Source organism: Pseudophryne corroboree (genome assembly GCF_028390025.1).
Source record: "Pseudophryne corroboree isolate aPseCor3 chromosome 3 unlocalized genomic scaffold, aPseCor3.hap2 SUPER_3_unloc_52, whole genome shotgun sequence".
Lineage (NCBI taxonomy): Eukaryota > Metazoa > Chordata > Amphibia > Anura > Myobatrachidae > Pseudophryne > Pseudophryne corroboree.
The window spans coordinates 690,060-714,641 of NW_026967544.1; the positions used below are offsets into that span (position 1 = coordinate 690,060).

Below are 24,582 nucleotides of genomic sequence, written 5' to 3' on the forward strand. Positions count from 1 at the left end.
TTTGTTTTACAAGTTCTATACTTCGGCCTCTGAGGACTTCAAGTTTGGTCAATCAGTTCTGCAGGAACCTCAGCACTCTCCCTCCTGTACTGGGAGCTTTGGTAGATCCCCATGGTACTAAATGGACCCCAGCATCCTCTAGGATGTAAGAGAAAATAGGATTTTAATTACCTACTGGTAAATCCTTTTCTCGTAGTCTGTAGAGGATGTTGGGCGCCCGTCCTGTGCTTCGTATTACTGCATTGTTACTTGGTTCAGAATTGTTGGTTTAGCCATTGCTGAAGTGTTCCAAGTTGGTGAATTTGGCTTTTTTGTTATGTGTGAGCTGGTGTGAATTTCACCACTATCTGTGTATTTCCTTCTCTCGAAGTATATCCATCTCCTCGGGCACAGTTTCTAGACTGAGTCTGGTAGGAGGGGCATAGAGGGAAACTAGCCCACACTATTTAACTCTTAAAGTGCCAGTGGCTTCCAACGGACCCGTCTATACCCCATGATACTAAATGGACCCCAGCATTCTCTACAGACTACGAGAAAAGGATTTACCGGTAGGTAATTAAAATCCTATTTTTACATCCCCATCATCAGTGTCTTACCTCTATATTCTCAATAGTAATAAGGATGATGTGTGTACGGTAAGTATGATATAGAGAATCACATATCAGAATCTATACAGCTGCCGCCATACTTCTGCTTCTCATACATGTGCTACTGGCAGCAGTGAACATCTGAGTGAGAGTGCAGGGAAGACAGCAGAGTCTGATGAGAAAGAGATTGGATCTGCCTTTGCAGGGATATACCACACCTGTCACCCCTGTTAGTATATAAAATAATAAATAAGAGGAGCGTGGTCCATCCAGATGTGCTTTCTGGACCTCTCCTCACTAAGTGGCTTCTTATCTACCCTACGTGATAGCTCTCAGCCGCCGCTGGGACCAAGACCCAATTTATTAAGTCCCCCACTCCTACTGCCCTACAGCCGCTCGCTCCGCTCACTCCGAGCACTGTTCACTGCCGCAGCCCAGTAACGCCTATGAAGCCATGGGCTGTATTCTGGGGCTGTGCACGCCTGGTCTTTCCTGCACGCTTCAGACACCTGACTTGAAGGCGCTTTTGGCTCAGGCGGGAGTACTTGCTCTCCAGATAACACGGGTGCGCAGCTCCCAATACTGCTGGGGACAGAACGGGCTGCCCACAGTCACCGGAGCCAAGTGGTGAAATTGGGAAGTGAGATGGCTGCCATTTTGGATCCTGGTGCCCGGCCATCGCATGCTTTGTCTTTTGCCTTCAATAAGGTTTAATATAAATAAGTGTCCTGACGGCTGGACCGGGGTCACTACACTAAATTGAAGCATTTGCCTGGAGGTGAAACTACTTCTATTTATATGGTACCACTATAATATACTTCCTCTCAGTCTACATGCAGAGCCCACTATCAAGTATCGTCTGAGTACAGCTCATTACACTCTGATTACAACCTCACAGTATATTATTTTGTGGATTTATCCACTGAATATATTTTGCCATTTGTGTCTCTCTGTGCTGAGTACTTCACGTCTGTGATCATGCTGACCTCTAGTGGAATTTCTCGGTCATTACTGTGTTATTTGAGTTGCATTACATCATGTTTACTTGAAATTTTGGCTCGGATACCCCCGTCACCCCGACTAAGAATGTCATTTTGAACAGAGTCATCTTGATGTAACCTCCTGACAGCGTACTACTGCTCCTTTTATTTATAGATCGTTTGTATTTTCCTATCTCTGAGAGGTCAGTCTCTTTATAGCCGGGTTATCATGCATCCAAAAAAGGTTAAAAGGTACCAAATCGGCCCCACCTGTCCATCTCTTTGGTACCTCAAATTCAGGTGGTCCTTCTGAGACCGCTACAACATCATCTGCTTCTACTTGTCAGTCGCTCAGCCCAGCTGTAATGGCTGAAGACGTCTTAAGACACTCTAGATGGTCCTGTTACTCTACGCTCTATACATTCTATGTTATCTGCATTTAAGGACTGAAACTCAGAACTTAACTCTAATAATCAAGCTTTGAGGTCCGATATCAGTGAGAGTGGCACTCGTACAGACTAAGATGAGATTGTTGCGTTTCACAAAGATCTGATTTCAGCACATGACACCCTTCAGGAAGACCCGGTCTCTATTCGTGATAAAGTCATTGATTTAGAAGACTGCTCTCTGAGAAATAATATCAGAATAATGGGCGTTCCGGATTCTGTTACAAATTCTGAGCTTTATGATTATGCCATGGTCCTCTATTCAGAAGCATCCACTGAAGGCTTCTGCCGCGGACCTTCTTATTGATAGGATCCATAGACTCCCAAAGTCCAAACAGGCCCCTATCCAAGCACCGAGGGACACTCTGCTCAGCGTCCTCTTTTTTCATATTAAAGAACGTATTCTACAGGCTGCTTTGTCTTCATCATCCACAGCTGAGTGCCTGGATAATCTGCAGATATTTCCGGATATTTCTCCTGTGACACTGGCCAAAAGGCGTCTATTCCACCCAAAGAAATGTGCAATACAAATGGGGCTTTCCTACTAAGATTATTGTAATGTGAAACGGCGCCTTCACAGTGATACCTTCACCCAAGGATGGCCCTGCTATTCTGAAAAAGTGGGACAGTCCTTCATGACACTTTACCTAAACAAATCCTGGAGGAGTTGTCTTCCATCTCGAAGTAATATGCTAAAGGAGTAAGACTGTTGCAGACACTCAGAGTTTGTATCCTACTGTATGTATGGCTCACCTCCCACAGTGTAACCTTTGAATTGCGCCCAACATGGCTGCCCCATATGGTACACTTGTGGATGGGATGAAAAATACATGGGCCTGGTGGTTTTGATGGAACCCTACTCTGAACTGGGTAGACTATTGCAATCTGGGTAATCCTACGCTGTGCGCCCGAGATGGCTGCAGCACCTGGTACCTTGTGAGGTTGGAATACACAACCCTTGGAAGTTATTACCCAAAATGCCTACACCAATCCTGCATTATGCTTTCTGTGTGCTTAAGGTTTTCTATTATGTCTGTGTTGCTGATCTATTGCTGTATTACTCAAATCCTCTGTATTATGTGCATTGTTTTTGATATCTGTAAAGCGCCTTGAGTCCTATTGGAGATAGAGCACTATAGAAAATTAGATGTATGGTAAGAACTTACCGTTGTTAAATCTCTTTCTGTGAGGTACACTGGGCTCTACAAGGAAATAACATTGGGGTGTAGAGTAGGATCTTGATCTGAGTCACCAACAGGCTCAAAGCTTTTGACTGTTCCCAAGATGCACAGCGCCGCCTCCTCCTTAACCCCGCCTCCCTGCACAGGGAGCTTAGTTTTGTTAACCAGCCCAATGCAGTAGCAGGTACCAGAGACGACAATTGCTCGTAGCCAAAGACACTGCACACTTACCACAGGAGAGGGTGTCAGGGGCTATGCCAATACCAAACCAAGAAAAGCAAAGTGCGTCAAAGTGGGCGCCATGTGGAGCCCAGTGTACCTCGCAGAAAGAGATTTAACAATGGTAAGTTCTTACCATAGATCTTGTTTTCTGCTGCAGGGTACACTGGGCTCCACAGGGAATAACATTGGGGATGTCCTAAAGCAGTTCCTTATGGGAGGGGACGCACTGAAGCGGGCACAAGAACCCGGCGTCCACAGGAAGCATCCTGGGAAGCGGCGGTATCAAAGGCATAGAACCTTATAAACGTGTTCCCTGAGGACCACGTTGCTGCCTTGCACAACTGTTCAAGGGTGGCACCACGGTGGGCCGCCCAAGAAGGTCCAACCGACCGAGTAGTATGGGCTTTAATGGTAGCAGGAACCGGACGACCAGCCTGTACATAAGCATGTGCAAACACCATTCTAATCCACCTAGCCAAAGTCTGTTTGGAAGCAGGCCAGCCACGTCTGTGAATACCAAACAGTACAAAAAGAGAATCAGATTTCCTAATGGAGGAAGTTCTCTTAACATAGGTACGGAGAGCCCGTACCACATCCAAAGACCGCTCTTTGGAAGACAGCTCCAGAGAATTAAATGCCGGAACCACTATCGCCTGGTTAAGGTGGAATGAAGACACCACCTTAGGCAAATAACCAGGCTGCGTTTGAAGAACCGCCCGGTCACGGTGAAAAATCAAATAGGGAGACTTACAGGATAAGGCACCCAAGTCCGATACCTTCCTAGCGGAAGCAATCGCCAGTAGGAAGAGGACCTTAAGAGACAACCACTTAAGGTCAGCAGAGGCAAGAGGCACAAACGGAGACTCTTGTAAGGCCTCCAAAACCACCGAGAGGTCCCAAGAGGCCACAGGCGGCACATAAGTGAATGTATGGACATCAGGCTAGGTAGCAATCTTTCTTTGAAACCAAACCGACAAGGCAGAGATGTGAACCTTGACGGAGGCCAGACGCAGGCCTAAGTCCAGGCCCTGCTGTAGAAAGGCCAAAAGTGTGGCCGTGCTAAACTTGAAAACGTCATGATTGTGAGACGCACACCAAGTGAAGTAAGCATTCCAGACCCTATGGTAATCCGAGCAGAAGCTGGCTTAAGGGCCTTCAACATAGTTTGAATGACCGCCTCAGAAAAACACTTGGCCCTCAGAACGGAAGCCTCAAGAGCCATGCCGTCAAAGCCAGAAGGGCCAAATCCTGGTAAAAACAAGGGCCCTGAATGAGGAGGTCCAGACGTTGTGGAAGTAGAAGAGGACGATCCCAGGCGAGACCCAGTAGATTAGAGAACCAGCGCTGTCTGGGCCACGCTGGAGCAACCAGAAGCAGGTTTCTTCCTTCTTGTTTGAACTTCCTTATTGCTCTGGGCAGGAGTGACACCGGAGGGAACACATACGGTAGCTGAAAGTTCCATGGTATTGCCAGGGCGTCCACGAATGCACCTTGAGGTTCCCTTGTTCTTGCTCCGAAGACCGGAACTTTATCATTGTGTCGAGACGCCATCAGGTGTACATCTGGTAGGCCCCACTTGTCCAATAGGAGTTGAAATACTTCTGGATTAAGGCTCCACTCTCCGGCGTGTACGTCATGACGACTGAGATAGTTCGCTTCCCAGTTCAGGACGCCCGGGATGAACACTGCGTATATGGCCGGCAGATGGCGTTCTGCCCACTGAAGAATCCGTGATACTTCCCTCATCGCCCTGCGGCTTCGAGTGCCGCCCTGATGATTGATGAACGCCACCGTGGTGGCGTTGTCCGACTGTACCTGAACAGGTCTGTTCTGAATGAGATGCTGGGCCATTGTCAACGCATTGAACACTGCCCGCAGTTCCAGAATGTTTATCGGGAGTAGACTCCTCCGTGGTCCACCACCCTGAAGGGAGTGTTGTTCCAACACTGCACCCCAACCTCTCAGACTGGCATCCGTCGTCAACAGGACCCAGTTGGATATCCAGAAGGGGTGGCCCCTGCACAATTGTTGGTCCTGAAGCCACCAGCTCAGTGACAGGCGGACCTCCGGAGATAAGGAGATCATGTGAGACCGAATCCGGTGAGGCAGGCCGTCCCAGTTGGACAGAATCAACTTCTGCAGAGGGCGAGAATGGAATTGAGCATACTCCACCATGTCAAAAGCCGACGCCATGAGACCTAGCACTTGCATTGCCGAGCTCGTGGACGAGATAGGAAGCATCGAATCCTGTCCTGAAGCTTTAGGACTTTCTCCTGAGAAAGGAACAACCGCTGGTTGTGAGTGTCCAATACTGCTCCCAGGTGTACCATGCTCCGAGCAGGAACCAGGGAGGATTTCTTCCAGTTGATGAGCCACCCGTGGGCTGTCATGTGTTGGACCGTCAGATCGAGATGACACAGGAGAAGGTCTGGGGAATTCACCAGAATCAACAGGTCGTCCAAATACGGCAGGATCCTGACCCCTTGACGGCGGAGTGAAGCCGTCATGACCGCCATAACTTTGGTGAAAACTCGGGGAGCTGTTGTCAAACCAAAGGGTAACGTCCAAAATTGGTAATGGAGGTTGCCCATTGCAAACATCAGGTACTGCTGATGAGATACGGCAATAGGAATATGCAGGTAGGAATCCTGTATGTCTAGGGAGACCATAAAGTCACCAGGTTCCAAGGCCAGAACAATAGAGCGCAGTGTTTCCATGCAAAACTGACCCACACATGCTTGTTCAAGGACTTTAGATTGAGGATGGGCCGCGAGGACCCATCCGGCTTCGGGACTAGAAACAGAGCTGAATAATACCCAATGCCTCTCTGAGGGAGAGGCACCTGTACCACCACTCCCATGTTCCGGAGGGAGTGTACCACTGAGTGCAAAGTGTTTGCCTTTGCCGGATCTAGAGGCACATCCGTCAGGCAAAATCGACGAGGGGGGACGATCTTGAAGGGTATGGCGTAACCTCGAGTGACAACTTCCCTTACTCAGGTATCCGAAGTGGTCTTCAACCATTCCTGGGCAAAACCTAGAAGCCGGCCCCACACCCTGGGATCCCCCAGGGAAAGGCCCGTCCCGTCATGCAGCAGGCTTATCAGATTTGGAAGCAGGCTGACCGGCAGTCCAGGCTCGTTTCGGTCTGGGCTTGGCAGGTTTGGAAGCACGGGCTTGCTTAGGGTACGCCTGACCTTTAGCTTTACTTGGGGTACGAAAGGGCTGAGGGAAAGTACTTTAAGCCTTCTGCGTCGAAGGAGCCGTACTGGGCAGGCAAGCTGTTTTAGCATTAGCCAGATCAGCAACAATCTTACTGAGGTCTTCTCCAAAGAGAATGTCTCCCTTGAAAGGAAGCACCTCCAGGATTTTCTTGGAATCCATATCCACCGACCAGGAGCTCAACCAAAGGATACGTCTGGCCAAGACGGACGTAGTAGCAGCCTTGGCAGCCAGCACCCTGGCATCGGATGCCGCCTGCTTAAGGTATAGAGAAGCTGTGGCAATATACGAGAGACATTGTCGAGCATGCTCAGATGCATTGGAATGCAGCTCCGCCTCTAGCTCCTGAGCCCATGCCTCAACAGCTTCAGCAGCCCAAGTTGCTGCAATGGTTGGCCTATGCACTGCCCCCGTAAGGGTATAAATCGCTTTTAAACAGCCCTCCACACGTCTATCCATCGGTTCCTTCAGAGAGGTGACTGTAGTAATGGGTAGGGCAGAGGAAACAACCATACGCGCCACATGAGAATCAACCGGCGGGGGAGTTTCCCAATTATTACATACCTCCGCAGCAAGAAGATAGCGAGCCAACAGTCTCTTATTAGGTGCGAATTTTGTCCCCGGACTAGCCCAGGATTCCTGGCGTACATCAACTAGGTGGTCAGAATAAGGTAAACCCTGTTTAACCACCTTCTTACGTTTAAATCTATCCGGTTTCTTGGAGACCGTCCCAGGCTCAGGATCATAAGACACCTGAAAATGAGCCTGATCGCCTCAATTAAATCCGAGACATCCACCAATGACTTCCCTTCCCCATCAGAAACATCTGTGTCAGTGTCTGTGGGATCAGTATAGGCACCGTCCTCCTCAGAGGATGTGTCTGGGATAGCAGTGGATTGGGAGGAGGTAATGGCCCGTCGAGAAGACGACTTAGTCTTAGGCGGGCGAGAGTGAGACTTAGATTTAGTCATAGACTGGTTCAAATGCTGCAGCTGAGTAGAAAGCTGATCCGTCCACGGCGTGTTAACAGCAGGGACCATAAACTGCTGCAGTGGCACAGGCGGTCCCACAGGGGGCGTCAATTTAGTCACAAGTGTGTTTAATAATGTGAAAAATGTAGCCCAAGGTGGGTCTTTGGATACCTCAGGTGCTACCGACCCACTGGGGGGCAAGGAACCTCCTGAACCTGAACTCTCAGCTGCCATATTATCCTCCGTGACGTCCGTGGCCTCACTACCACGCAATGTGGGAGAAGCCCCGGCGTCGTTGCCACGTGTAGCAGACGTAACAATGTGCACAATATTGGGCAACCTGGTACAAGGTGTAGCAGCAATATACCTAGCAAGAACACCCAGTGAAGTGTGCCACTGATAGCACGGACAGGGAGTTCAAGAGATATAAATCAATATGGTGACTATAAATCACAAGGAAAAATACACAGCAAGTATATCTTGTGATACAATCCTATATTATACAGAAAGAAATCTGATACACTTAGTCCCTCAGGTATAACAATATAGGAATAGCACACTGAGTGAAATACCCTGCAATAAGGCAGCCACGCAGCAGCTACATGCACACACACATATATAGTCACACACGTACCATGCAGAAATTATATACCATAAACTGCACTGGACTAGCAACACAAAGTAATACTCAGTATGGCTATATGTGATAACAATAGATATAACAATATAGGAATAGCACACTGAGTGAAATACTCTGCAATAAGGCAGCCACACAGCAGCTACATGCACACACACACACATATATATATATATAGTCACACGCGTACCATGCAGAAATTATGCACCATAAACTGCACTGGACTAGCAATATAAAGTAATACTCAGTACGGCTATATGTGATAACAATAGATATAACAATATAGGAATAGCCCACTGAGTGAAATACTCTGCAATAAGGCAGCCACACAGCAGCTACATGCACACACACATATATAGTCACACACGTACCATGCAGAAATTATGCACCATAAACTGCACTGGACTAGCAATACAAAGTAATACTCAGTACGGCTATATGTGATAACAAAAGATATAACAATATAGGAATAGCCCACTGAGTGAAATACTCTGCAATAAGGCAGCCACGCAGCAGCTACATGCACACACACATATATAGTCACACACGTACCATGCAGAAATTATGCACCATAAACTGCACTGGACTAGCAATACAAAGTAATACTCAGTACGGCTATATGTGATAACAATAGATATAACAATATAGGAATAGCCCACTGAGTGAAATACTCTGCAATAAGGCAGCCACGCAGCAGCTACATGCACACACACACATATATAGTCACACACGAACAATACAGAAATTATACACCATAAACTGCACTGGACTAGCAATACAAAGTAATACTCAGTATGGCTATATGTGATAACAATAGATATAACAATATAGGAGTAGCACACTGAGTGAAATACTCTGCAATAAGGCAGCCACGCAGCAGCTACATGCACACACACATATATAGTCACACACGTACCATGCAGAAATTATACACCATAAACTGCACTGGACTAGCAATACAAAGTAATACTCAATATGGCTATATGTGATAACAATAGATATAACAATATAGGAGTAGCCCACTGAGTGAAATACTCTGCAATAAGGCAGCCATGCAGCAGCTACATGCACACACACATATATAGTCACACACGTACCATGCAGAAATTATACACCATAAACTGCACTGGACTAGCAATACAAAGTAATACTCAGTACGGCTATATGTGATAACAATAGATATAACAATATAGGAATAGCCCACTGAGTGAAATACTCTGCAATAAGGCAGCCACGCAGCAGCTACATGCACACACACATATATAGTCACACACGTACCATGCAGAAATTATGCACCATAAACTGCACTGGACTAGCAATACAAAGTAATACTCAGTACGGCTATATGTGATAACAATAGATATAACAATATAGGAATAGCCCACTGAGTGAAATACTCTGCAATAAGGCAGCCACACAGCAGCTACATGCACACACACATATATAGTCACACACGTACCATGCAGAAATTATGCACCATAAACTGCACTGGACTAGCTATACAAAGTAATACTCAGTACGGCTATATGTGATAACAATAGATATAACAATATAGGAATAGCCCACTGAGTGAAATACTCTGCAATAAGGCAGCCACGCAGCAGCTACATGCACACACACACATATATAGTCACACACGAACAATACAGAAATTATACACCATAAACTGCACTGGACTAGCAATACAAAGTAATACTCAGTATGGCTATATGTGATAACAATAGATATAACAATATAGGAGTAGCACACTGAGTGAAATACTCTGCAATAAGGCAGCCACGCAGCAGCTACATGCACACACACATATATAGTCACACACGTACCATGCAGAAATTATACACCATAAACTGCACTGGACTAGCAATACAAAGTAATACTCAATATGGCTATATGTGATAACAATAGATATAACAATATAGGAGTAGCCCACTGAGTGAAATACTCTGCAATAAGGCAGCCATGCAGCATTTACATGCACACACACATATATAGTCACACACGTACCATGCAGAAATTATACACCATAAACTGCACTGGACTAGCAATACAAAGTAATACTCAGTACGGCTATATGTGATAACAATAGATATAACAATATAGGAATAGCCCACTGAGTGAAATACTCTGCAATAAGGCAGCCACGCAGCAGCTACATGCACACACACATATATAGTCACACACGTACCATGCAGAAATGATATACCATAAACTGCTCTGGACTAGCAATACAAAGTAATACTCAGTACGGCTATATGTGATAACAATAGATATAACAATATAGGAGTAGCACACTGAGTGAAATACTCTGCAATAAGGCAGCCACACAGCAGCTACATGCACACACACATATATAGTCACACACGTACCATGCAGAAATTATATACCATAAACTGCACTGGACTAGCAACACAAAGTAATACTCAGTATGGCTATATGTGATAACAATAGATATAACAATATAGGAATAGCACACTGAGTGAAATACTCTGCAATAAGGCAGCCACACAGCAGCTACATGCACACACACATATATATATATATATATATAGTCACACGCGTACCATGCAGAAATTATGCACCATAAACTGCACTGGACTAGCAATATAAAGTAATACTCAGTACTGCTATATGTGATAACAATAGATATAACAATATAGGAATAGCCCACTGAGTGAAATACTCTGCAATAAGGCAGCCACACAGCAGCTACATGCACACACACATATATAGTCACACACGTACCATGCAGAAATTATATACCATAAACTGCACTGGACTAGCAACACAAAGTAATACTCAGTATGGCTATATGTGATAACAATAGATATAACAATATAGGAATAGCACACTGAGTGAAATACTCTGCAATAAGGCAGCCACACAGCAGCTACATGCACACACACACATATATATATATATAGTCACACGCGTACCATGCAGAAATTATGCACCATAAACTGCACTGGACTAGCAATATAAAGTAATACTCAGTACGGCTATATGTGATAACAATAGATATAACAATATAGGAATAGCCCACTGAGTGAAATACTCTGCAATAAGGCAGCCACACAGCAGCTACATGCACACACACACATATATAGTCACACACGTACCATGCAGAAATTATGCACCATAAACTGCACTGGACTAGCAATACAAAGTAATACTCAGTACGGCTATATGTGATAACAATAGATATAACAATATAGGAATAGCCCACTGAGTGAAATACTCTGCAATAAGGCAGCCACGCAGCAGCTACATGCACACACACACACACATATATAGTCACACACGTACCATGCAGAAATTATACACCATAAACTGCACTGGACTAGCAATACAAAGTAATACTCAGTATGGCTATATGTGATAACAATAGATATAACAATATAGGAGTAGCACACTGAGTGAAATACTCTGCAATAAGGCAGCCACACAGCAGCTACATGCACACACACATATATAGTCACACACGTACCATGCAGAAATTATGCACCATAAACTGCACTGGACTAGCAATACAAAGTAATACTCAGTACGGCTATATGTGATAACAATAGATATAACAATATAGGAATAGCCCACTGAGTGAAATACTCTGCAATAAGGCAGCCACACAGCAGCTACATGCACACACACATATATAGTCACACACGTACCATGCAGAAATTATGCACCATAAACTGCACTGGACTAGCAATACAAAGTAATACTCAGTACGGCTATATGTGATAACAATAGATATAACAATATAGGAATAGCCCACTGAGTGAAATACTCTGCAATAAGGCAGCCACGCAGCAGCTACATGCACACACACACATATATAGTCACACAAGAACAATACAGAAATTATACACCATAAACTGCACTGGACTAGCAATACAAAGTAATACTCAGTATGGCTATATGTGATAACAATAGATATAACAATATAGGAGTAGCACACTGAGTGAAATACTCTGCAATAAGGCAGCCACGCAGCAGCTACATGCACACACACATATATAGTCACACACGTACCATGCAGAAATTATACACCATAAACTGCACTGGACTAGCAATACAAAGTAATACTCAATATGGCTATATGTGATAACAATAGATATAACAATATAGGAGTAGCCCACTGAGTGAAATACTCTGCAATAAGGCAGCCATGCAGCAGCTACATGCACACACACATATATAGTCACACACGTACCATGCAGAAATTATACACCATAAACTGCACTGGACTAGCAATACAAAGTAATACTCAGTACGGCTATATGTGATAACAATAGATATAACAATATAGGAATAGCCCACTGAGTGAAATACTCTGCAATAAGGCAGCCACGCAGCAGCTACATGCACACACACATATATAGTCACACACGTACCATGCAGAAATTATGCACCATAAACTGCACTGGACTAGCAATACAAAGTAATACTCAGTACGGCTATATGTGATAACAATAGATATAACAATATAGGAATAGCCCACTGAGTGAAATACTCTGCAATAAGGCAGCCACACAGCAGCTACATGCACACACACATATATAGTTACACACGTACCATGCAGAAATTATGCACCATAAACTGCACTGGACTAGCAATACAAAGTAATACTCAGTACGGCTATATGTGATAACAATAGATATAACAATATAGGAATAGCCCACTGAGTGAAATACTCTGCAATAAGGCAGCCACGCAGCAGCTACATGCACACACACACATATATAGTCACACACGAACAATACAGAAATTATACACCATAAACTGCACTGGACTAGCAATACAAAGTAATACTCAGTATGGCTATATGTGATAACAATAGATATAACAATATAGGAGTAGCACACTGAGTGAAATACTCTGCAATAAGGCAGCCACGCAGCAGCTACATGCACACACACATATATAGTCACACACGTACCATGCAGAAATTATACACCATAAACTGCACTGGACTAGCAATACAAAGTAATACTCAATATGGCTATATGTGATAACAATAGATATAACAATATAGGAGTAGCCCACTGAGTGAAATACTCTGCAATAAGGCAGCCATGCAGCAGCTACATGCACACACACATATATAGTCACACACGTACCATGCAGAAATTATACACCATAAACTGCACTGGACTAGCAATACAAAGTAATACTCAGTACGGCTATATGTGATAACAATAGATATAACAATATAGGAATAGCCCACTGAGTGAAATACTCTGCAATAAGGCAGCCACGCAGCAGCTACATGCACACACACATATATAGTCACACACGTACCATGCAGAAATGATATACCATAAACTGCTCTGGACTAGCAATACAAAGTAATACTCAGTACGGCTATATGTGATAACAATAGATATAACAATATAGGAGTAGCACACTGAGTGAAATACTCTGCAATAAGGCAGCCACACAGCAGCTACATGCACACACACATATATAGTCACACACGTACCATGCAGAAATTATGCACCATAAACTGCACTGGACTAGCAATATAAAGTAATACTCAGTACTGCTATATGTGATAACAATAGATATAACAATATAGGAATAGCCCACTGAGTGAAATACTCTGCAATAAGGCAGCCACACAGCAGCTACATGCACACACACATATATAGTCACACACGTACCATGCAGAAATTATATACCATAAACTGCACTGGACTAGCAACACAAAGTAATACTCAGTATGGCTATATGTGATAACAATAGATATAACAATATAGGAATAGCACACTGAGTGAAATACTCTGCAATAAGGCAGCCACACAGCAGCTACATGCACACACACACATATATATATATATATATATATATATATATATAGTCACACGCGTACCATGCAGAAATTATGCACCATAAACTGCACTGGACTAGCAATATAAAGTAATACTCAGTACGGCTATATGTGATAACAATAGATATAACAATATAGGAATAGCCCACTGAGTGAAATACTCTGCAATAAGGCAGCCACACAGCAGCTACATGCACACACACATATATAGTCACACACGTACCATGCAGAAATTATGCACCATAAACTGCACTGGACTAGCAATACAAAGTAATACTCAGTACGGCTATATGTGATAACAATAGATATAACAATATAGGAATAGCCCACTGAGTGAAATACTCTGCAATAAGGCAACCACGCAGCAGCTACATGCACACACACACACACATATATAGTCACACACGTACCATGCAGAAATTATACACCATAAACTGCACTGGACTAGCAATACAAAGTAATACTCAGTATGGCTATATGTGATAACAATAGATATAACAATATAGGAGTAGCACACTGAGTGAAATACTCTGCAATAAGGCAGCCACACAGCAGCTACATGCACACACACATATATAGTCACACACGTACCATGCAGAAATTATGCACCATAAACTGCACTGGACTAGCAATACAAAGTAATACTCAGTACGGCTATATGTGATAACAATATAGGAATAGCCCACTGAGTGAAATACTCTGCAATAAGGCAGCCACACAGCAGCTACATGCACACACACATATATAGTCACACACGTACCATGCAGAAATTATATACCATAAACTGCACTGGACTAGCAACACAAAGTAATACTCAGTATGGCTATATGTGATAACAATAGATATAACAATATAGGAATAGCACACTGAGTGAAATACTCTGCAATAAGGCAGCCACACAGCAGCTACATGCACACACACATATATAGTCACACACGTACCATGCAGAAATTATGCACCACAAACTGCACTGGACTAGCAATACAAAGTAATACTCAGTACGGCTATATGTGATAACAATAGATATAACAATATAGGAATAGCCCACTGAGTGAAATACTCTGCAATAAGGCAGCCACACAGCAGCTACATGCACACACACATATATAGTCACACACGTACCATGCAGAAATTATGCACCATAAACTGCACTGGACTAGCAATACAAAGTAATACTCAGTACGGCTATATGTGATAACAATAGATATAACAATATAGGAATAGCCCACTGAGTGAAATACTCTGCAATAAGGCAGCCACGCAGCAGCTACATGCACACACACACATATATAGTCACACACGAACAATACAGAAATTATACACCATAAACTGCACTGGACTAGCAATACAAAGTAATACTCAGTATGGCTATATGTGATAACAATAGATATAACAATATAGGAGTAGCACACTGAGTGAAATACTCTGCAATAAGGCAGCCACGCAGCAGCTACATGCACACACACATATATAGTCACACACGTACCATGCAGAAATTATACACCATAAACTGCACTGGACTAGCAATACAAAGTAATACTCAATATGGCTATATGTGATAACAATAGATATAACAATATAGGAGTAGCCCACTGAGTGAAATACTCTGCAATAAGGCAGCCATGCAGCAGCTACATGCACACACACATATATAGTCACACACGTACCATGCAGAAATTATACACCATAAACTGCACTGGACTAGCAATACAAAGTAATACTCAGTACGGCTATATGTGATAACAATAGATATAACAATATAGGAATAGCCCACTGAGTGAAATACTCTGCAATAAGGCAGCCACGCAGCAGCTACATGCACACACACATATATAGTCACACACGTACCATGCAGAAATGATATACCATAAACTGCTCTGGACTAGCAATACAAAGTAATACTCAGTACGGCTATATGTGATAACAATAGATATAACAATATAGGAGTAGCACACTGAGTGAAATACTCTGCAATAAGGCAGCCACACAGCAGCTACATGCACAAACACATATATAGTCCCACACGTACCATGCAGACATTATACACCATAAACTGCACTGGACTAGCAATACAAAGTAATACTCAGTATGGCTATATGTGATAACAATAGATATAACAATATAGGAATAGCACACTGAGTGAAATACCCTGCAATAAGGCAGCCACGCAGCAGCTACATGCACACACACATATATAGTCACACACGTACCATGCAGACATTATACACCATAAACTGCACTGGACTAGCAATACAAAGTAATACTCAGTATGGCTATATGTGATAACAATAGATATAACAATATAGGAGTAGCACACTGAGTGAAATAGTCTGCAATAAGGCAGCCACGCAGCAGCTACATGCACACACACACATATATATAGTCACACACGTACCATGCAGAAATTATATACCATAAACTGCATTGGACTAGCAATACAAAGTAATACTCAGTATGGCTATATGTGATAACAATAGATATAACAATATAGGAATAGCCCACTGAGTGAAATACTCTGTAATAAGGCAGCCACGCAGCAGCTACATGCACACACACATATATAGTCACAAGCGTACCATGCAGAAATTATACACCATAAACTGCACTGGACTAGCAATACAAAGTAATACTCAGTATGGCTATATGTGATAACAATAGATATAACAATATAGGAGTAGCACACTGAGTGAAATACCCTGCAATAAGGCAGCCACACAGCAGCTACATGCACACACACATATATAGTCACACACGTACCATGCAGAAATTATACACCATAAACTGCACTGGACTAGCAATACAAAGTAATACTCAGTACGGCTATATGTGATAACAATAGATATAACAATGCACAGTAGGTACTGGATGTATATCACAGGGTGTTTGTACCACACAACCCTGACTGTATGCACTCTTTCTTACCTAACACAGTCCCAGTGATAGGTAGAATACTAAGTGTCCTGTAGGAAGCGCAGCGCTGGCAATCAGGCGGTTCTACAGAGGAGGATTTGCCCCAGCATTCCCAGGAACAGCGCAGCTCCGTCTGTAATGGCCGCTGCAAGGGAGTGAGGGAGAGAGAGAGATGCAGCTCCAGGGCGGGAACATTTTCAGAAATGGCGACCTGGGGCTGGGGGGAGGGGCCTCAGGTCCGACCTGCTCCCCCTGCTGGCATCCCCACCGTGTGCGAGGGCAAAAAAAGTGGGGTTAATAGAAGAGAAAAAGACCCAGACCTGTGTCCCTTAAATGTCCCTGGTGGTTAGTGGAGCGGCTGCCCAGTAATCAGTGTCTATGGCCGCACTGGATCGCGGTAAACTGCGGCCCCACAATCCGGGAGGACGGCGGCATGTGTGTGACTGACCGTGAAGAAAACCGGAGCCTCCTCTGCAGTGACCCGGCAACCAGGTGTGGGAATACACAGCGCCGCTGGGGGTGATGGAGCTGCAGCAGAGACATCTATTAGACATAGCATGCTGCAGACCTTGTAGATTCAGAATAACAATTTTCTTTTCTGTCAAATTTAAGCTAAGAATAGGTAGCCTGAGGCAGCCCCCAGTTACGTGCCTGCTTACTGCAGGGCACCAACTTACAAACTGAGCTCCCTGTGCATGGAGGCGGGGTGATATAGGAGGCGGCGCTATGCATCTTGGGAAGAAGGTCAAAGCTTTGAGCCTGTTGGTGCCTCGTATCAAGATCCTACTCTACACCCCGATGTTAATCCTTGTGGAGCCCAGTGTACCCCGCAGCAGAAATAGGATTTTGATTACCTACCAGTAAATCCTTTTCTCGTAACCCATGAGGGATATTGGGGACTTAGTACGATGGGGTATAGATGGGGTCTAAAGGATCTGGTGCACTTTACATTTCTTCAACTGGGTGTGCTGGCTCCTCCCCTCTATGCCCCCTCCTACAGGCAGTATAGGTAAAACTGTGCCTGAAGGAGAATGGACATACTTGAGAGAAGGAACATAACGAGTGGTGAGATTCATACACCAGCACACCAATAACATAAAATGGGCAGCAATGTCTGGCAACAAAACAGCAACAGCTGAACAAGTAACTATATAAGAGAAAACCTGCAGAAAAGTCAATGCACTGAGGCGGGTGCCCAGTATCTCTTATGGACTACGAGAAAGGGATTTAACGGTAGGGAATTAAAATCCTATTTCCTCTAACATCCATAAGGGATATTGGGGACGTCCCAAAGCTTCCAGAATGGGCGGGAATGTGCAGAGACATCTGCACCACCACATGGCCAAACTGGGTATCCTCTTTGGCCAGGGTATGAAACCTGTAGAACTTCACAAAGGTGTTCCCCGACCAGGTAGCAGCTTGGCATAGTTGCAAGGCCGAGACTCCACGGGCAGCAGCCCAGGAAGACCCCACCGATCTTGTAGAGTGGGCCTTCAGAGACTGTGGAACAGGTAAGGCTGCCGCCACATAGGCCTGTTGGATAGTCAGCCTAATCCAATGAGCAATGGACTGCTTAGAAGCAGGGCAACCCTTTTTTTGCGCATCATAGAGCACAAACAGGATATTCGTCTTTCTGATCCGAGCCATCCTCTCGATATAGATCTTCAAGGCTCGCAAAGCATCCAATGCCTCCGGAGGAGCAGACGTGCCAGAACTTGACGGCACTACAATCGGTTGATTCAAGTGGAATGCAGAGACAACTTTTGGCAGGAACTGCTGTCTAGTCCTGTGCTCCACTCTGTCCTCGTAGAAGACCAAGTAGGGACTTTTACACGATAAGGCCCCCAATTCCGAGACACATCTATCAGAAGCCAGGGCCAGTAACATTACCGTCTTCCATTTGAGGTACTTGTCTTCTACCATCATGAAAGGTTCAAACCGGGAGGACTGTAGAAATTCCAATACTACATTCAAATCCCAGGGTGCCATGGGCGGCACAAAGGCAGTTTGTATGTGAAGTACCCCTTGCAAGAAGGTTTGAACTTTTGGCAACACTGCCAACTTCTTCGGGAAGAAAAGTGAGGGAGCTAAAATCTGGACCGTAATGGAACCCAGACATAAGCCCTTATCCACACCAGCCTGCAGGTGGAAACTCTGCAGGTGGAAACGTGTGTTCCTTGCACCAAGAGACATATCTTCTCTAGATAGGATGATAGTGCTTTGACGTCACAGTCTTTCTGGCTTGAACCATGGTTTCAATAACATTCTTGGAAAGGCCTTTGTGAGCTAGGATGTTTCGCTCAACCTTCATGCCGTCAAACAAAGTCGCCGTAAGTCCGGGTAGACGAACGGTCCTTGTTGAAGAAGATCTCTTCTTAATGGAAGCGGCCAAGAGTCTGTGGTAGATATGTCCAGAAGATCCACATACCACGCCCACCAAGGGCAATCTGGAGTAATCAGAATTGCCTGGACTCTTTGATTCCTAATTCACTTTAGCACCCTTGGGAGCAATGGAATTGGAGGAAGCAGGTAGACCAGCCGGTAAGGCCAGAGTGTCATTAGAGCCTCTACTGCCCTCGCCTGAGGGTCCCTGGTTCTTATTCAATAGCAATGAAGCTTCTTGTTGAGTCGAAATGCCACCAAGTCTGTGGGCAGCCCTACAAATCAATGATCTGTTGAAACACCTGTTGATGCAGACCCCACTCTCCTGGGTGGAGATCGTGATGACTTAGGAAGTCCACTTTCCAGTTGTCCATCCCCAGTATGAAGATGGTCGACATTGCTCTTGCATTTCTGTCTGCCCAAAGAGTATCCTGGACACCTCTTGCATGCAGGCTCTGCTTTTTGTTCCTACTTGACGATTTATGCAAGCCACAGCCGTGGCATTTTTCGACTGATCTTGAACAGCTCGATCCCTGAGCAGAAAGGCCTGAAGCAGAGCATTGTAGATCGCCAGAAGTTCCAGAATGTCGACTGAAAGTAGGGCTTCGTGGGCTGACCACCTGCCCTGAAACTGAGCACCGTAGGTGACAGCTCCCCATCCTCTCATACTCACAACTGTCGTGAGGAGGATCCAATCCTGAATCCCAAAACTGCGACCTTCCAGCAGGTTTGAGGACTGCAGCCACCACAGGAGGGAAATCCTGGCCTGAGGTGATAAGATGTATTACCCAGTGCATCTGAAGATGTCAGCCGGAACACTTGCTCAGGAGGTCCAATTGAATGTTCTGTCATGGAACCTTCCCTACTGGATCGCCTCGTATGAGGCTATCATCTTTCCTCACAATCTTATGCAAAGATGGATGGATATCTGAGTAGGCCATAGAACCGCTCAGACCATCTCCTGGAGCGTTCTTGCTTTGTCCTCTGGGAGGAATACCTTCTGAACCACAGTATTTAGAACCATTCCCAGGAACAGGAGCCGCTAAGTAGGCTCCAGGTGGGACTTCTGTAAACTGAGTATCCACCCATGTTGTGACAGAAGCTGAATAGTGCGGTCTATATTGAGCAATAGAAGCTCCCTGGATCTCGCTTTTATCAAGAGATCGTCTAGGTAAGGGACAATGTTGACCCCCTTGACTCAGAGCTGGAACATCATCTCTGCCATTACCTTCGTGAATACCCTCGTAGCTGTAGCACCTGGAACTGGTAGTGATCGTTCAGCAGGGCAAACCGCAGGTAAGCCTGGTGACCACCATCATGCTGAGGCCTTAGTGGAAGCTAAAACTGGTGCTTTGTTCCTGAGAACCTGTGGTGGCTGGTTTTCTTGTCTTACCCCTGGTGTCTTTCGCCGTATTGGAGGTGCCTCTGGCTCTTGATCAGAACCTGGTAGTCCGAAAGGACTGTGTAGACGGCCCCAGATGGGAGAAACGTGAATTTTCCTGCAGTAACTTTAGAAATCCATGTATCTAACTCAACCCCGAATAGCTACTCCCCTGAGAAAGGAAGATACTCCACACTGCGCTTGGAATCTGCGTCCGCTATCCACTGACGCAGCCACAAAGTTCTGCGTGCCGACACTGCCATGGCAGTAGTCCTAGTATTAATAGCGTCTATCTCCTTGAGAGAGTCACACAGGACGCGTGCAGTGTCCTGAATGTGTTTTATGAGGGTCACCGTAGTGACCAGGAGCATATCCCCCACAAGTCCTTCTTGAATTTGGGTTGCCCATGTATGAATGGCATGTGTCATCCAGCAACCCGCTATCACAGGTCTTTGTGATACACCAGCCGCTGTGTAAATAGACTTTAGTGTAGTCACTATTTTCCTATCTTCAGGGTCCTTTAATGCAAAGGAGCCCGGAGCTGGTAGTATCACCTTTTTGATAGGCGAGAGACTGATATGTCCACAGCTGGGGGTTCTTCCCAAGTTTCCTACCTTCAGGGGCAAATGGGAAAGTATGAAAAAACAGTTATGACACCTGATATTTTTGATCAGGATTTTTCCAGCTTTGCTCAAGCATGTCATCTAGAATCAGGGAAGATGACAAACGACTGCTGTACTACAGTGTCTTCCAAGGGGATTTTTACCCTGTACGGAAGGTAAATCCTCAGTAATAGGATCCAATATCTCCCAGTCCTCCTGTAACTCCTTGAGATTAAATCAGGCAGCCCACATTTATGTGGCCCTGAACTAGGGAGGTGTGTGTGTGTGTGTGTGTGTGTGTGTGTGTGTGTGTGGGGGGTTAATCTGCCCTTGCAGCTAGGTCTGCTACAGCCTACTGCAGTTGTTGTGTCTACTGACTATTAGCAGTGAGCTGGGATGACATGTCCGCCATTATGAATTGTATGACCCTCCCCCCAGTCTCCTCACTAACTTGAGAGGACTGACTGCATTGTTCACATGAGATGGAACCAGCCATAGAGGGAGAGAATCTGGTGTGACATACACTGCATAATTGGTGTTTTACCATGTTTACAGTATACAACACACACACACACACACACACACACACACACACACACACACACACACACACACACGTATTTCAATAGCAATCCTGCTCTTACTGCATGTGAGGAGACACAGAGAGAGGAACAGCACACCCAAAGCCTGTCAGACCCAGTGAGACTGCAGGATGTCTGTATCACAGTATAACACCGGAGTTCTTGTCCTTGTCCGGACATAGTGTGTATAATATTAGGGCTCTCCCCCATATTTACACCCCTGTACCAGTTTCCTGTGTATACTGAGTGTCTGCAGGAGCTGTGTCTCCTTGCTGCTGCAGCTGTAAGCAGAGGAAAGCGCCAAAGCGCCACTGGTCCCGCTCTAAGGAAGCTCCGCCCCCTGTAATGGCGTCGGAGCTCTATAGATATTTATACTGGCAATGTCTCCCAATAAGTGTAAATCATCACATAAATGTCTGTTCACACCACCACTGCCAGTGTACACAGAGGGGCTATAGCGGTTCCCCCTGCAGCGGGGAAGCGGCTCTGATGCCTGAAGAGACCAGTAACCATCCACCCCTAACTCACACGGTGCAGGTATACTGTTACCCAAACAGTATACCGCAAATAAACGGAAGACAAAATCCTCGGGAGCTCCAGAGTGGCATCCTCTCCTGAGGGCACATTTTTCTGAACTGGCTGCAGGAGGGGGCATAGAGGGGAGGAGCCAGCACACCCAGTGGAACAAATGTAAAGGGCACAGGTCCTTTGGACCCCATCTATACCCCATCGGACTAAGTTCCCAATATCCCTTATGGATGTTAGAAAAATAGAGGCTGATGGCTCCTGATGTATGAGATACACCAGAGAGTGTGGGGAGGAGACTGGTCAGATCTCTGGGCTGGTAACACACAGTGACATGATGTGAGGGGAGAGCAGGAGTATAATAGGGGCTGATGGCTCCTGATGTATGAGAAACACCAGAGAGTGTGGGGAGGAGACTGGTCAGATCTCTGGGCTGGTAACACTGAGTGACATGATGTGAGATGGGGAGCAGGAGTATAATAGGGGCTGATGGCTCCTGATGTATGAGATACACCAGAGAGTGTGGGGAGGAGACTGGTCAGATCTCCGGGCTGGTAACACACAGTGACATGATGTGAGGGGGAGAGCAGGAGTATAATAGGGGCTGATGGCTCCTGATGTATGAGATACACCAGAGAGTGTGGGGAGGAGACTGGTCAGATCTCCGGGCTGGTAACACACAGTGACATGATGTGAGGGTGAGAGCAGGAGTATAATAGGGGCTGATGGCTCCTGATGTATGAAATATACCAGAGAGTGTGGGGAGGAGACTGGTCAGATCTCTGGTCTGGTAACACACAGTGATATGATGTGAGGGGGAGAGCAGGAGTATAATAGGGGCTGATGGCTCCTGATGTATGAGATACACCAGAGAGTGTGGGGAGGAGACTGGTCAGATCTCCGGGCTGGTAACACACAGTGACATGATGTGAGGGGGAGAGCAGGAGTATAATAGGGGCTGATGGCTCCTGATGTATGAGATACACCAGAGAGTGTGGGGAGGAGACTGGTCAGATCTCTGGGCTGGTAACACACAGTGACAAGATGTGAGGGGGAAAGCAGGAGTATAATAGGGGCTGATGGCTCCTGATGTATGAGATACACCAGAGAGTGTGGGGAGAAGACTGGTCAAATCTCCGGGCTGGTAACACACAGTGACATGATGTGAGGGGGAGAGCAGGAGTATAATAGGGGCTGATGGCTCCTGATGTATGAAATATACCAGAGAGTGTGGGGAGGAGACTGGTCAGATCTCTGGGCTGGTAACACACAGTGACATGATGTGAGGGGAGAGCAGGAGTATAATAGAGGCTGATGGCTCCTGATGTATGAGATACACCAGAGAGTGTGGGGAGGAGACTCTTCAGATCTCTGGGCTGGTAACACACAGTGACATGATGTGAGTGAAGAGCAGGAGTATAATAGTGGCTGATGGCTCCTGATGTATGAGATACACCAGAGAGTGTGGGGAGGAGACTGGTCAGATCTCTGGGCTGGAGACACACAGTGACATGATGTGAGGAGGAGAGCAGGAGTATAATAGGGGCTGATGGCTCCTGATGTATGAGATACACCAGAGAGTGTGGGGAGGAGACTGGTCAGATCTCTGGGCTGGTAACACACAGTGACAAGATGTGAGGGGGAAAGCAGGAGTATAATAGGGGCTGATGGCTCCTGATATATGAGATACACCAGAGAGTGTGGGGAGGAGACTGGTCAGATCTCCGGGCTGGTAACACACAGTGACATGATGTGAGGGGGAGAGCAGGAGTATAATAGGGGCTGATGGCTCCTGATGTATGAGATACACCAGAGAGTGTGGGGAGGAGACTGGTCAGATCTCTGGGCTGGTAACACACAGTGACAAGATGTGAGGGGGAAAGCAGGAGTATAATAGGGGCTGATGGCTCCTGATGTATGAGATACACCAGAGAGTGTGGGGAGGAGACTGGTCAGATCTCCGGGCTGGTAACACACAGTGACATGATGTGAGGGGGAGAGCAGGAGTATAATAGGGGCTGAATAGGGGCTGATGGCTCCTGATGTATGAAATATACCAGAGAGTGTGGGGAGGAGACTGGTCAGATCTCTGGTCTGGTAACACACAGTGATATGATGTGAGGGGGAGA

General features: G+C 45.5%; 1 pseudogene; it reads left to right on the plus strand.

Annotated features, from left to right (window-relative positions):
- The window catches only part of LOC134984421 (zinc finger protein 585A-like), a 146,590-nt pseudogene that overhangs the window by 65,060 nt on the left and 56,948 nt on the right, over positions 1-24,582 (plus strand).